Here is a 14,244-nt window from a genome sequence, read left to right on the forward strand (position 1 = left end):
CTTGTTTGTTTTCGTGTCACAAGTGACATTCCAGACACTATGGCTACCTATGCTGTCTCTGCTCCCTCTTCCTCTACTGTCAAAGTCATCGACGAACACTTAGATCGTGCCATTTGGGAGGCTTTGTATCTTCGCCATCCCTTTAACATGCTCATTGCTGGACCTAGCGGTTCAGGCAAACCCGAATTCGTCAAACGTTTGATCGAACATAAACATCATTTGATCGATCAAACAGCCTCTTGCGAGAAAGTCAAGGCGATTCCATCGTGTTTGTGGAAGGCATTCCTAAAGAAGACGACGGCATCGTCTCTGACTCCCGTCAAACCCATTTGGTCATTTTTGACGACATGTTAGGAGAAGACAAAGAAGAAATTAAACTGTGGTTCACGCGCAAAGGGCATCACCGTAATGCCAGTGTCGTTTACATCACCCAAAAATTGTTTCAACAAAGTAAAGCCCTTCGCTCCATCAGTCTCAATGCGCATTACGTGGTCTTGTTTAAAAGCCCTCGAGATAAATCGCAAGTGCAAGTCTTAGCCAAATAGTTAGGAACGCCTTGGCTGACTCAGGCGTACGACGATGCTACTCAAACTCCACACGCCTATTTACTCGTCGATTTAAAACCTACGACCCCCGAGAATTTGCGATTTCGTACCCACTTGTTTCACCACTGGTGCCAAGACGGAGGGCCTGTCCTGTACACGTCTCCGTCCTCGACTTAATTTCACTCCACAAAAAAATCTATAAAAACCTCAGACCCTTTTCGTCTGTCTCACACACATTTTGAACATGACGTCCCTTCAGTCGCATCTTCCCGTCAAATTGATTCGTGCCTTGTATGGCATCAGTCGAGAAAAAAATCCACAAACACGAGCTCGTGTCTTAGAAGCTAGTTTCAAAGAAGAACTCTTACGATGGTTCATGGTGACGGCACGTCAATTACTCCAAGGGATCATTCAGATTCCTCATCAAACCAAACGCTTTTTTGATCGAAACAAAGTCGCTTTGGTCCAACTGGCCGATCCCCGCATCGACACTCAAACCAAAAAACAAATCATTTTTAAACCTGGAGGGAGCGGTACTCTAGGAGGGGTCATCATTCGCTCTCTCTTAAGATGGGATCCTAATGCCCCCAAACTTCTCCCCAAGAAAAAGTCAAAGGAAGCTCCAAGACGAAGAAAAAGACCAGGTCCCCAAGGAGAACTTCTCCAGTGGCGGGACCCTCCTCTTACCAGACGCCAACCCGGAAAAAGAAAAGAAGCCCCCAGAAAAAGAAAAGTCCACAGAAGAAAACTAGTCGCAAGAGAGGCACTTCGGCCAGGACGCAACTTTACACTTGCAAACCACGACCTGCCACGGCGGTGACTGTGTCTCCGGCAGCCTCACGTTCATCCACTTCTCCGTTGATGACACCAAGAACTAAAGAGTACTTGGAGACGTTGATCACACCAAGAACATCTCCGTTGATGACACCAAAAAGAACTTCCCCAGTGGCAGGACCCTCCAATTTAGTGGCAGTGGCTGCTGCTCACAAAGTACCTTCTCCCAAAATCAAAGTCCAAGAAAGATCGTGCATGTTAGAAAGTTTACTGGATTTGTCCAAGCAAGAACTGGCTGGATTTAGTCCGTTACGTACCCCTGCACGACGTGTCATGCCTGTCCTCAAACTGATACGACGTAAAGACAATCAGTGGCGACGCGTTCCAGTATAAGAAAGGTCTGTGACCAAGTAGGGGTATCAGTGTTTTTGGTGCTGAAGACTCAAAGATGTCACCCTCCAGAAAACATCCCTCTTCTAAACAGCCCCAAGGAAAGAAAAGAAAAGGTCTGCCTCCTCGTTTAGTCAAACATGGGGACATGTTATCTGTCCTGTCCAAAGCTTCTCCACCTCTACGAAAATAACTCATTCAATCGGCCTCCAAAGAGGTCATCGATACCGTGTGCGAATGTTGTTTGAACGTCTTGAAACGCACGATCCCTTTGTCCAAACACCATAAATAATGCTTAAGCAAACATCGTCACGTTCTTCGCCAAATGGTTCAGAAGAAAATTCCCTTTCGTCAAAAGAAGAAGATGTTGGTCCAACTTGGAGGCATTTTGCGAACCATGTTGGGAGGACTGGTGGGATAAAAAGGCCCTCGGAAGTCCCAAGATCTCAGAATCGACCCCTGACAACCCCATGGAAGGACGAAAACTAGCTTTAGTACCTTACAAAGGATGGATGGAATACCATCGGTGGCATGAACAACGCACCCCGCATTTACCTCCCAATCCCAATTTGAGCGAGATGTCCCAGTTACAACACGAATTGCAGTCCTTGATGGATCGCCAAAATTTGTCCGAAACAGAAAAATCGCAAAAGTACGGTCAACTTTTGCAACGACTGCAACTCTTTCACCAGAAAGCTTTAGACGAAACAGCTCTACCCACTCTGAAAGATTTTAAGACCATGATGAAAAGTCCAGTACCATCACCAGTACCAGTACCACCACTACCAGTGACCAAGACAGAAAAAGGAGAAGAAGAAGAAGAAGGGTTTCAAACTCCACCAGAAAAAGTACGCAAGTTAACAACACCACCTACCTCCAGAATTGGATGGATTAAAAAGATGATGGCCACCCCTTCTTCATCACAAGAGAAAAAGAAAGTGAAGACAGAAGTGAAGACAGAAGTGAAACAAGAACCGATATCCCCCGCTCAGACATCCTCCTCTTCAACACCTATTGCCGGTCGCACACGCAAAGCATTGCAATCCAAGAAAGTACCCCAAGAGAAAAAGAGTAGGAGTAGCATCTTCCAAGAGTGGGTGCCTTATTAACACACAAACACACACAAAAAAAAAAATGGAAAAAGTCTTAGCCAGCATTTACTACGATCCCTCCCATCCTGCAGGTTACGCAGGAGTTCAAAAATTGTATCGTGCTGCCAAAACTCGATTGAAAAGTCTCCATTTACCTCAAGTGCAACGACGGTTACAAGAACAAGCTACCTACACTTTACACAAACCCATTCGACGCAAGTTTGCCAGAAGTCGCACCCGAGTGGAAGGCATCGATCAACAATGGCAAGCCGATTTAGCCGTTGTCTCTCATTTGGCCAGCTACAATCGTGGCTACAAATATTTGTTTTGTGTCATCGACGTCTTTTCCAAATTTGCCTGGGTCGTGCCCTTGACTTCCAAATCGAGCAGCGAGTTAGTGCGAGCCCTGCAACGAATGTTGAAACAAAGTGGCCGTCACCCTCTTCGATGGCAAACGGACAAAGGCACCGAATTTCTGAACCAAGCTTTCCAAAAAGAATTAAAGAAACGTGACCTTCATTTTTTTACCACCGAGAATCCCGAAACCAAAGCCAGCATCGTGGAACGTTCTCAACGCACTTTGAAAGAACGCATGTGGAAATATTTTACGCATCACCACACTCTGAAGTACATCGACATCTTACCGCACCTGGTGCAAGCGTACAACCAATCTTACCATCGAAGCATCGGACGTGCCCCGCAAGAATTGACTCCCGAGAACTAAGTGTTTGTGTTTGAGCGCCTGTTTGGTACGTCCCCGACGAGGTCTGTCCCCAAGAAAAGTGGAGAGTTGACCGTAGGAGATTGGGTGCGCATTGGCAAAACCAAACGCACTTTCGACAAAGGTTACTTACCTAACTGGACGACCGAATTGTTTCGTGTCACTGGACGAGTGCATGGCCGTCATCGTACCGTCTATAAATTGGAAGACATGAACGGAGAAGTGCTCAAAGGAACGTTTTATTTGCCCGAGTTACAACGTGTCACCAAAAAAAAAGACGACGTGTACGACATCGAAAGCATTCTCGAACGCAGAACCCGTAAAGTGGGCAAACGACGTGTCAAAGAAGTCAAAGTACGTTGGAAAGGATATCCACCCAGTTTTGATTCTTGGATCGACGCTTCGCAAGTCATCGACTATAAAAAGAAGTGACCATCATGCCCTTTCACACAGACGCAGCTACGTCGACCACTCCTTCACCTAGTTCTTCTGTGCAAGATTTACAAAAACAACCCTTGTGGGTGTGGTGCGGAGAACGTGTGCCTAAAACGCAAATCGTCTTTTTCTGCCAAATCTTCGTGGTGTATTGTGTCATCGGGGCAACCATTGCCAATTTGAGTTTGCAACAAGGAGACAAACAATTGTGGACCATTTTATTGAGCAGTTGCATCGGTTACCTGCTTCCCAATTCCTCCCTGAAATTCTCTTCCAACATGAACCACGGGAACCTTGTGTCCAGTACCAGTGCCAGTCACCACTCCAACCACAACCAGAACCATATTTTGAGCGGAGGGACGCCTCTGACGTCCACTAACCCCTTGGACAGCCACAAAACTCTGGAATTATGAGTCACGAAAACCAATTTTACTTAACCTTACCCAGTGACAGTTCCATGGAGGTGTTTCCCCACAACACGTTGTGCTGTTACACGGCCAAATTACCTCAGGCCATCCCCTTAGATCACGAAGCCCATTGGGAAATGCCTTTGGTAGAAATGATTCACCCAACACAAATCAAAAACATCACTGAAACTCAAAACACTTTTGACGTCGAAATTCTGGACCCAACAGTGCAGCAAACCATGACGACCACTTCTCAACATAAATCACTTCTCAAGACCCCAATACTCAACAGTGACACTTCTCCTCCTTTTTACCTTTATCACTTTAAAATTAACTCAGGTCATTATTTTAGTGGTCAACATCTGGTGGAGGCCATCGCTGACAAATTCTATGCAGCATTTGACAAAGTTCTGACCAAGCTAAATAAACGTGTCACCATGGAGTACCACAAACTGTCTCACCGTCTACTCACCAGATTTGAAAGTGTGGAAAAAAGTATACGTATTAAATTTTGCCCAGAGTTGTATGACATTTTGGGTGGAGACCTCAATATGGTCACGGATAAGCAGACCAAAAAGATTCACATAGCAGACATTGACAACAACGGGCATTTTGCGAGGCATTTTCGTTTCCCGATAGAACTGAACAAGGGACTGAATTTGATCTTCGTGTACTCCGATGTGGTGGAGTACAACATGGTGGGACACACCTCCGTGCCGTTACTGCATGTCATTCCTTTCAAAGTAAATTCTGCCACGGCCACTGACGAGGAAGGTGGAAACACTTATCACGTCCACCGCGAATTTGTTCATCCTCACTATTTGCCTGTCAGCAAGTGGTATTTGGACACGGTCAACATTGCTATTAAAGGAGATTTGGGACAAAATATTCCATTCACCAAAGGAAAAGTCACGGTGAAACTCCATTTTCGAAAACGGTTCTCTCACGACTCGTAAGTCATGTATCCAGTGTACCGAGGGGTTGCTCGACAGCGAGGACACGGTTTAGGAGATATGTTAAAATCGGCCTTTCGTTCGGTGGCTCCGGTGTTGAAACCGATGGCGACACGCGAATTGCACGCCTTGAAAGATGCGGCACTGACGCAAGGCAAAGAATTTCTCCAAAATGTCATCATCGACAAACAAAACCCTAAAGAAGCTTTCATGAGGGCAGGCAAAAATGTCTTGCTGCAAACGGGTAAAGACATTTTGGGCCAACGAGACACACCTATAAATGCCCTGCACGCTACCGAGTCACGCATCCAGCAAGGACAAGGCAGAAAGAGACGACGAAGAAAACACCCTCTCACCAGACTTCACACTTCTGAAACTAGAAAGGCCAAGAAAAGAAGAACCGTTCGAGACTTAGACGTTTTCGATTATTGAGACACAGCAACAAAAAAATGATGCACCGAGAGTCATGCGCCTGTTCCAAGTCGGAACTGGATCTGTTTGCCATGCCGCCCACCATGATGACCATGCAAGAATCCCAATGGGTGGAATTTCATCCCGTCTCCTCACTGACCGATTCCGCGCCCATAGAGTTTGAAATCAAGGGACAGCCCGAAGATTACATCGATCTGAATAGCAGTTACTTGTACTTGAAAATCAAAGTTCTAGATAAGGATGATGGTGCAGTAGAAGACACTGAGAATATAGCTCCCGTCAACAGTTTCATGCATTCCTTGTTCAGCTCAGTGGACTTGTACTTGAATAACAAACTGGTCAGCAGCAGCATGGATACTTACCCTTACCGTGCCTACCTGGAAAATCTCTTGACGTACGGAATAGATGCCAAGAATACTCATCTCAAAGCTTGTGTGCTATGGGAACCTGACGAATCGGGCAAGTTGACGAAACAGATAAATACAATGACTGCTTTGAGGAAAGACGAAGCAAAATCTTAAATAAGAAGAGTTTAGAACTGATGGATCGTTTGCATTAGGACATGTGGTTGCAAGAGAAATATTTGCTGAACGGGGTAAATGTTCGCTTGAGACTGAATCGCAGCAGTACCGCTTTCCATTTGTTGGCTGATACTGCTGCTGGCAATCCTAAAAGCCAAATCGAGGACGTCAAACTCTACGTACGACGCGTGGAAGTGTTACCCAAAGTGGGAAATGACATCAGTCAAACGTTGAGCAGAAAGACCGCCAAGTATCCCATACGACGCGTGGAAGTGAAAACGTTCACCATTCCCGCTAGCCATCATTCCATGATTGAAGATCATCTGTTTCAAGGACAGTTACCCAAGCGTTTAATCCTTGGTATGGTCCTGAATTCAGCCTTCAACGGAGCCTTCCATCAAAATTCTTTCAACTTTCAACACCTCAACGTGAAGAAAATCGAAGTCAGTCGCGATGGCAAGACCTTGTGTACCCGACCTTTCGAACCTAACTTTTCTCCCAATAAAATTAATTACTTGAGATCGTGCTTGTCCTTGTACGAAGCCACCGGACAGTTAGGAACCAACACCAGTCACGGCATTACGTACGAAGATTACGCAGGAGGCTATGCTTTGTGGGCTTTCGATTTCACTCCAGACCAGGGCAGCGACGAGGGACATTTCCACCCTATAAAATCCGGCCAGATTCGTGTGGAACTTCAGTTTGCAGAACCACTGGACAAGTCAGTGAACGTCATCCTGTATGCAGAATTCGATAAGCTTTGAAGATGGAATGTGAGGAGACCGTGGAAGGAGAATCCCAACACAAAGACGAAAAGGACATCGTGATCAAGTCGAGATGTCCAGAACAAGAACAGCAATTGGTCTCCTACTGTGCTACATACCTGGCAAGCACAATTACGATATGGATGAAGCATGATTACTATGAATGTCAAAACATCAGTCAAGAAGAAAAATTCAACGAATATCTGGACGAAGCTTGGAGTCTGTTTAAATAAGACGTGTTACGTTGGTGGTATAAAGACTTGCGTGAACATTTCTGTCCTCCATTAACGACTCGAGACATCCATTACATCAAAGCCCTCTTTGACAAATTCAAAGAGAAAGTCGAGATCGAAAATGATCACTTATTATCAGCAAAAGAACATTCAGTGACTTATTTTGATCGTGATTTTTCTAGAAACGATGAGAAAGTAAATCGTTGATTTTGTGACTAGTATGCTTATTGTGTTGTCTTCAGCTAGGAAACGTAGTGTCCATCCATGACTCAATGACTTGCAACAGTGGAAATCACAATTTCATTCACAACTTTGCCAACCCTGTTTAAAGTAGAGTGTAAATTGAAAAAAATGTTTGTCATTTGAAAAAATGTTTGATGTTATATTGTTGGATTATTGTTAAAAAATGTTAGAGTTGGTGGTTAATGTTAAGTGATTTTGAATAAAAAATGTTGTGTTTTGAAAAAAATGCCTTTGTGGTTTGTTTGGCTAAAAGAATGTTGCTTTATGCTCTTTGACTTCTTACTATCCCTCTCATGACACTCATTGAACGTTGCGGCTCGAAAACCGTAGAGGGATGTTTTCCTTCACGTCCGCGCTTTGACTTTAAGAACCGGGTTGTTTCCAGTCTAACCATCCATTGTCGACTCATCCTCCTACGAAGATGTGCTCCGAACTAGCTAAGCTAAACGAAGCCTACGTGAATTTGCATAGGGTCAGACACAGTCTGATACCGAAGCCAGAAGAGATAGAGAATGTGAGAATGTTAAAAGTTACTGAAGACCTGATAGAAGAGCTCTTCAGAGAAGAAGTGAACAGGGAGAAAGAAGAATGGACAGAGAAGTACAGACTTCAGAGACAGCAGCAGCAACAGCAACAACAACAGCAACAACAGCAGCAGCAGCAGCAGCAGCAACCTGAACCTGACAGAGGCTTTGTCGATTGTCGTATCGACACCAAAGAGTTCTTCTTCTCTTTCCGAAGAAGCAGACCTATCGCCAGAAAGTCTATCCGCAGAGGACATCGCATTCTTAGAAACTAAAAGATTGCCATAGCAAACAAAACAAAAAAACAACAAAAAAAACAGCCCTTTTCAGGGCTACCCAATACTCTAGGAAAGAAATAACCATCAATTTGCCAATGTTTGTAGGTAGAGTAGTGTGAATATAAACACTAACTCTTTTTTTAATAGTGCGAGTGTATGTGTTTGTGTGTTTATGTTTGTAACATCTCACGTACGTTGGTGTGGATAGTAGATTAAGATCATGTTTTTTGTTTTGGCTGTTTGAGGTGTGGGGAGAGTAGATTTGGGGGGTTTGATTGGATTGCTTTGCGTATGTGAATAGTATATTGAAGTGATTAATGAAAATTTTTTTTAGAATAGGAATGGGAAGTATAAAAAAGTGAGTGAGTGTTTCTTTTAGGTCCGCGCGTTGTTTGGTCATGATCTAGGTAAGATCAATTTTATGTTTTTAGGGGGATGTTTTCCTTCACGTTCGCACTTTTAGTATAAATTGAAACTCGTTCGGCAGTCCAGCTACCCTTGTTGATTGATCAACACCAGAATGAACACCAGACTAGCGAAACTGTTGGAACTTCATGTGCATCTGGATTATGCCAGGCGCCTGTTGAACGAACTGGCCGCGGAAGCCATTGTGGAAGAGGGAAGGATGAAAGAGGAGGAGAGAAGAAACAAAGAAGAGGAGGAGAGAAGATACAAAGAAGAGGCGGAGAGAAGATACAAAGAAGAGGCGGAGAGAAGATACAAAGAAGAGGAGGAGAAGAGAAGAAACAAAGAAGAGGAGGAAAAGGAGAGAAGAAATTTCAGAATCCCAGACAGAAAATTGGGATTCTGAAGCTATTTATCCTCCCTCTGCTCTCTCCCCAAAAAGAGTAAAAAGCAACTGGAGAACAAGATGTGTATGTGGCGCCAGGCCTGGAAGGTGCCACCATTAACCAGGTGTCCATGAAGTTCCAAAAAACAGCCCTTTTCAGGGCTACCCAATACTCTAGAAAAGAAATAACCATCAATTTGCCAATGTGTGTAGGTAGAGTAGTGTGAATATAAACACTGACTCTTTTTTCGTAGTGCGAGTGTATGTGTTTGTGTGTTTGTGTTTGTAACCGCTCAAGTAGGTTTGTGTGAATAGCAGATTATGGGTTTGTTTATTGTTTCTTAGCGTATGTGGAGAGTACAGGTTGGGTTTTGTAACCTCTCACGTACGATTGTGTGGATAGTAGATTATGGATTTTGTTTATTGTTTCTTAGCGTATGTGGAGAGTATAGTTTGGGTCTTGTAACCGCTCACGTACGATTGTGTGGATAGTAGATTATGGATTTTGTTTTAATGATTTGCGTGTGTAAATAGTAGATTTGGGGTTTGTTTATTGTTGCTTCACTTATGTGGATAGTATATTATATGAAATGAGAAAAGTAGGGGATGTTTTCCTTCACGTCCGCGCGTTGTTTGGTCATGATCTAGGTAAGATCAATTTTATGTTTTTAGGGGATGTTTTCCTTCACGTCCGAACTTTAACTATAAGAACCCACAAGGTTTGATGTTCGAACCATTTTACAGAATAATAAAAACGAAGATGGTGGTTGCAAGTGAGTTGTTCAACAATTTGGTACATATATACAATTGGATAATGGATGGTATCTATGTAGTGGAGAGACTAGAAAAAGAATGGAAGATAGCAGAGTATCTGGACTACGCTAAATGCCTAAACGTAGCAAAAGAAGTGATAGCAGAAATGATAGAAGAGGAGGAAAAGAGATTGAGAGGTATGATAAATCCCACCTATGTCAGAGTGGGAAGCCTAAAGGAAGCACTTGACAATGCAAGCAAAGTCAGGTGCTTTCTTGAAAATATGTCACATGGGACAGAGTGCTCTTTTGTGGAGAGAGGTCAGGGAAGACTGAGGAAAGGAGAGGAGTTGATGAGAAAAGTGATGGAGGTAGAGGTAAAGAAGATTAAAGAGAGATGGAATAAAGAAAGAACAGATCAGGAAAACAAAAAGAAACAGGCTGATTTTGAAAGGCTAAATCAGAATTGGATCAAAGTCCAGGAAAAGTTTAGAGCCTTGGGCCATCCAGACTGGATGCCAGAGGAGAAAAAGAAGAAGAAAGGAATAATGGAAAAAGTGAGGACTTGGTGGAAGAAGTGGAGAAGTTAGAAGAAGAAGAAGAAACCCAAAGGCCCTTTTCAGGGCCACCCACATTTCTCGAAAAGAGATAGCCTTTCGATTGCCTACCCCCCTTTTTTTTTTCTTAAAAAAAATCCCATGTTCAATTCCCCTTGTCCCTAAAGTAGTTTTTTTTTCTTTCTAACATGTTCAATTCCCCTTTGTCCCTAGACAAACCCAAACTCTATTCCCATGTTCAATTCCCCTTGTCCCTAGACAGACCCAAACTCTATTCCCCATGTTCAATTGCCTTTGTCCCTAGAATCGATATTTTTTTCCATTGTTCGAATGCCTTTGTCGCTAAAATGGATACTTCCTTTTTTTTCCTTTCTCCAATGTTAAATTCCATTGTCGCTAATCTTACCCAGGGTTTTTTGCCCATGTTAAATTTCCATTGTCGCTAATCTTACCCAGGGTGGTTAATGTTAAATTTCCATTGTCGCTAATCTTACCCAGGGGGTGTTTTTAATGCTAATTCCCATTGTCGCTAATCTCACCCCATTCACTACTACTATGAATTAATGTGACCAAATTACCACAGTTAATAGTCTTACGTTATATCAACTGAAGAAAGCAAATCATTACCATCAAACAATTATTTTTGTTGGACACACCCTCTCTCTCTTTCTCTCTATCTTAATCTATCAAAGAGAATAAAATACAACAAACGAAGAATAATCAGAAATACATAATGCTGAAATTCACAACGTGAACTAACAATCTTCCTAAATGTATCAAAACAGTCTGAAAAAGCCACGTAAAACAACGAAACATTTCCCCCAATAAATAAAGACTTAAACATAATCCGACATAACACAACATCAACGGAACATTATGAACAACAGAGGGTGCGGACTCCGGAAAAAGAGGCAACACAGCAAAAGGAAACATATCAAGAGGGAAACAGCATAACAGGCCAGATTATATAGATTAGACTGTGAGGAAACATCAGAAGACTCAACAAAAACTTAGTGAGGATGTAAGATACGGAAAGATTAAAACGGATACACACACACACACACACACACACACACACACGAGAAAGAGAGAGAGAGAGAGACCTTCACTCGCTCGCTTTAAATAAAAAAGAAATATTAAAATAGATGACAAATTTAAATCATTTGGCCTTCAAATCTCGCTGAAGCTCACAATTATCAAATTTCAATAATACATACAAATGGCATTATTAAAACAAAACAAAACCAATAATATATCAGGGCAGAGTTCACACCAAGCCAACATCTGGTACAGGTGAGAAAGAAAAGGAAAGCTGACGAACAAGAAATAGATAAAAGGGATGAGAAAACTCCTAGAACAAGAAAATTTGGATAATTATCGAAACAAAACTAGAAGAAAAACTATAGTATATAATTTAAAAAACAACGATTTTTTTTATACTTATAACGCTACTGAGGTTACATCTCTAAAACATTAACCAGCGATCTATGTCGGGATGGACTTGGATCTGACCACAAAAAACACTGGAAGATAGATAGCTCACAATAAAGTCACTGCATTTCATTACGAGTTATGATAGAGTTGTGTCACATTTACTTCCACGTATAATGTGCTCACTATTTGCACTTTAGTCTATTGATATATCAAGATTTCTAGATTAATTTCATTGAATGCGGGATTATGGAGAATATATATATATATATATATATATATATATATATATATATATATATATATATATATATATATATATATATATATTCAAATTTTGGTGTATGTAAGCTTAATGCAGGTAGTTAGGCTCTTATGCAATTTTGAATAAAAAATCATGACTCAGAAATAATGATGTTTAATTACCCCGCGCCGAATATTTGTATTTATTAGCTAAATAATGTTTGCCATATCATATTGTTAGACTAATGAGCAGCTTTATAGATAGTTAGAGATTGATGTTGCTGTGCAAGTTTGAACTGACACACAATATTCTTTCTCCATCGCTTTTCGATACTATTTAGAGGTGTCTTTCTTAGATCCTTATTGGACAGAATGGCGTTACCCTTCATCCTCTTGATTCATGCACACATTTGCAAACTAAATACCTAAATACACACTAACCCAATAATCCACTAACCAACCCACTTACCTAATTATAGCATACCTAATTACATACAAACAAACATGCATACACACTAAGACACAGGCATGCGTACATATACATGAAAACATAGAAAAGAGCAAGAATCATAAATAATTACGTTCAATTACCTCACGCGGGTTGATTGTATTTATCCGTTAAATAATATTCGCCGCAGCATATTGTTAGACAAACAACCAACTTCAGAGACAGTTGGAAGCTTGTGTTATTGTGCTGGGTTTAAGTGAGACACAACTCTGTTCTGTCTCCATCAGAGGGAGACACTATTTTGAGTTGTCTCCCTTAGACCGTCGTTGGACACAAAGCCTTTGCACATTATCCCTCGATTCAAGCACATTTGCAATGTAACTACCTAACTACCCACCTACCTACCTACCTACCAACCTACCTACCTACATAGGAAAAAGCATGACTCAGAAATAATTATGTTTATTTACCCCACGCGTAAAGTTTGTATTTATTACCTAAATAATATTTGACGAAACATTGTTCGACTAACGAGCAATTTCATGGACAGTTGAAAGTTAGTATAGACCATTCTCAGAATGTATTCATGTATCCCTCGGTCAACGAATCCAAAACGAGGCTACGATAGGCACCAGTTTAATTTTACCTCGCAACCATGGCTGCTGCAGTTGATACCGGCAACGGAAAAGATCGTGACAATTATTGTTGTGTTCCATTGCGCAAAGGGAATGTTAGAATTCACATAGGTTTAAGCTTCCACCATATTCCATCAGTGAAGAAGATGGACCTTCTAGAAAATGGAGTGTTGCAATACATCGTGATGACGGGCCGAATTTTAAGGTAAGAAACTGGATGATTGTTGGTGTGTTTATATTTTCTCTTTACTGAATGATGTAAGAAAGAGAAATCCAAACACAAAATAGATTCTGTCAATGAAGCAAATGATTGTATGTATGTGTGTTCTATAATGACAGGTTTCTAAAAATGTTATCCCTAGTCCCATTCCACATAACGGGGTAATCGAAAACTGGGCGTACCTCCACGCAGCGCATTTATATAAGAAATTATGAATTTACGTAGGAGTAGTAAGTACAGAAAAAGTGAACTTTATTACCTCGTTAACAAAAATAGAAAGAAGAATGTAAATGACCACGATAGAGAAGATAGATAGCACCAGTACAATGAAACTGATGAGAGTACAAGTTGAATGAAATTACGAGATAGAGAGAGAGAGAGTGGATAAGAAGTAATGAAACTGTTGATAAAAAGATATTGATCTGTGTAAACGTAAGGGACAACGCACACTTAAATCACAGGCCATTGAAATTATATCATTGAAGTAAGTTAATGTCAGAGAATGCCCCCTCGAAAGTGAAGCATATATATATATATATATATATATATATATATATATATATATATATATATATATATATATATATATATATATATATATATATATATATATATATATGTGTGTGTGTGTGTGTGTGTGTGTGTGTATGTGTGTGTGTGTGTGTGTGTGTGATTTTGTTCCCTCCCTTTTGTCTTCATATTCTGTAATTGTTATTTACTAATGATATAATTTAAACGGCCTGCGCTGAAATAACTGGGTTTTTTACAACTAATTATTGCTATTAACTCATGCTTTATCTTTTCTTTGTTAGACTGTCACAAATACAGTTGTCTGTTCTAGACACTTTAAGCAACAG

The 14,244-nt window shown here is 41.3% G+C and overlaps 1 long non-coding RNA gene across 5 annotated transcripts in view; it reads left to right on the plus strand.

Moving 5' to 3' along the window:
- Window positions 1-14,244, plus strand: part of LOC149795836 (uncharacterized) — a 735,181-nt gene that overhangs the window by 406,887 nt on the left and 314,050 nt on the right. The gene's annotated exons all lie outside the window — the stretch shown is intronic.

The sequence above is a fragment of the Sinohyriopsis cumingii genome, chromosome 7 (genome assembly GCF_028554795.1).
Source record: "Sinohyriopsis cumingii isolate HCF-2022 chromosome 7, ASM2855479v2, whole genome shotgun sequence".
NCBI classification, from domain to species: Eukaryota; Metazoa; Mollusca; class Bivalvia; order Unionida; family Unionidae; genus Sinohyriopsis; species Sinohyriopsis cumingii.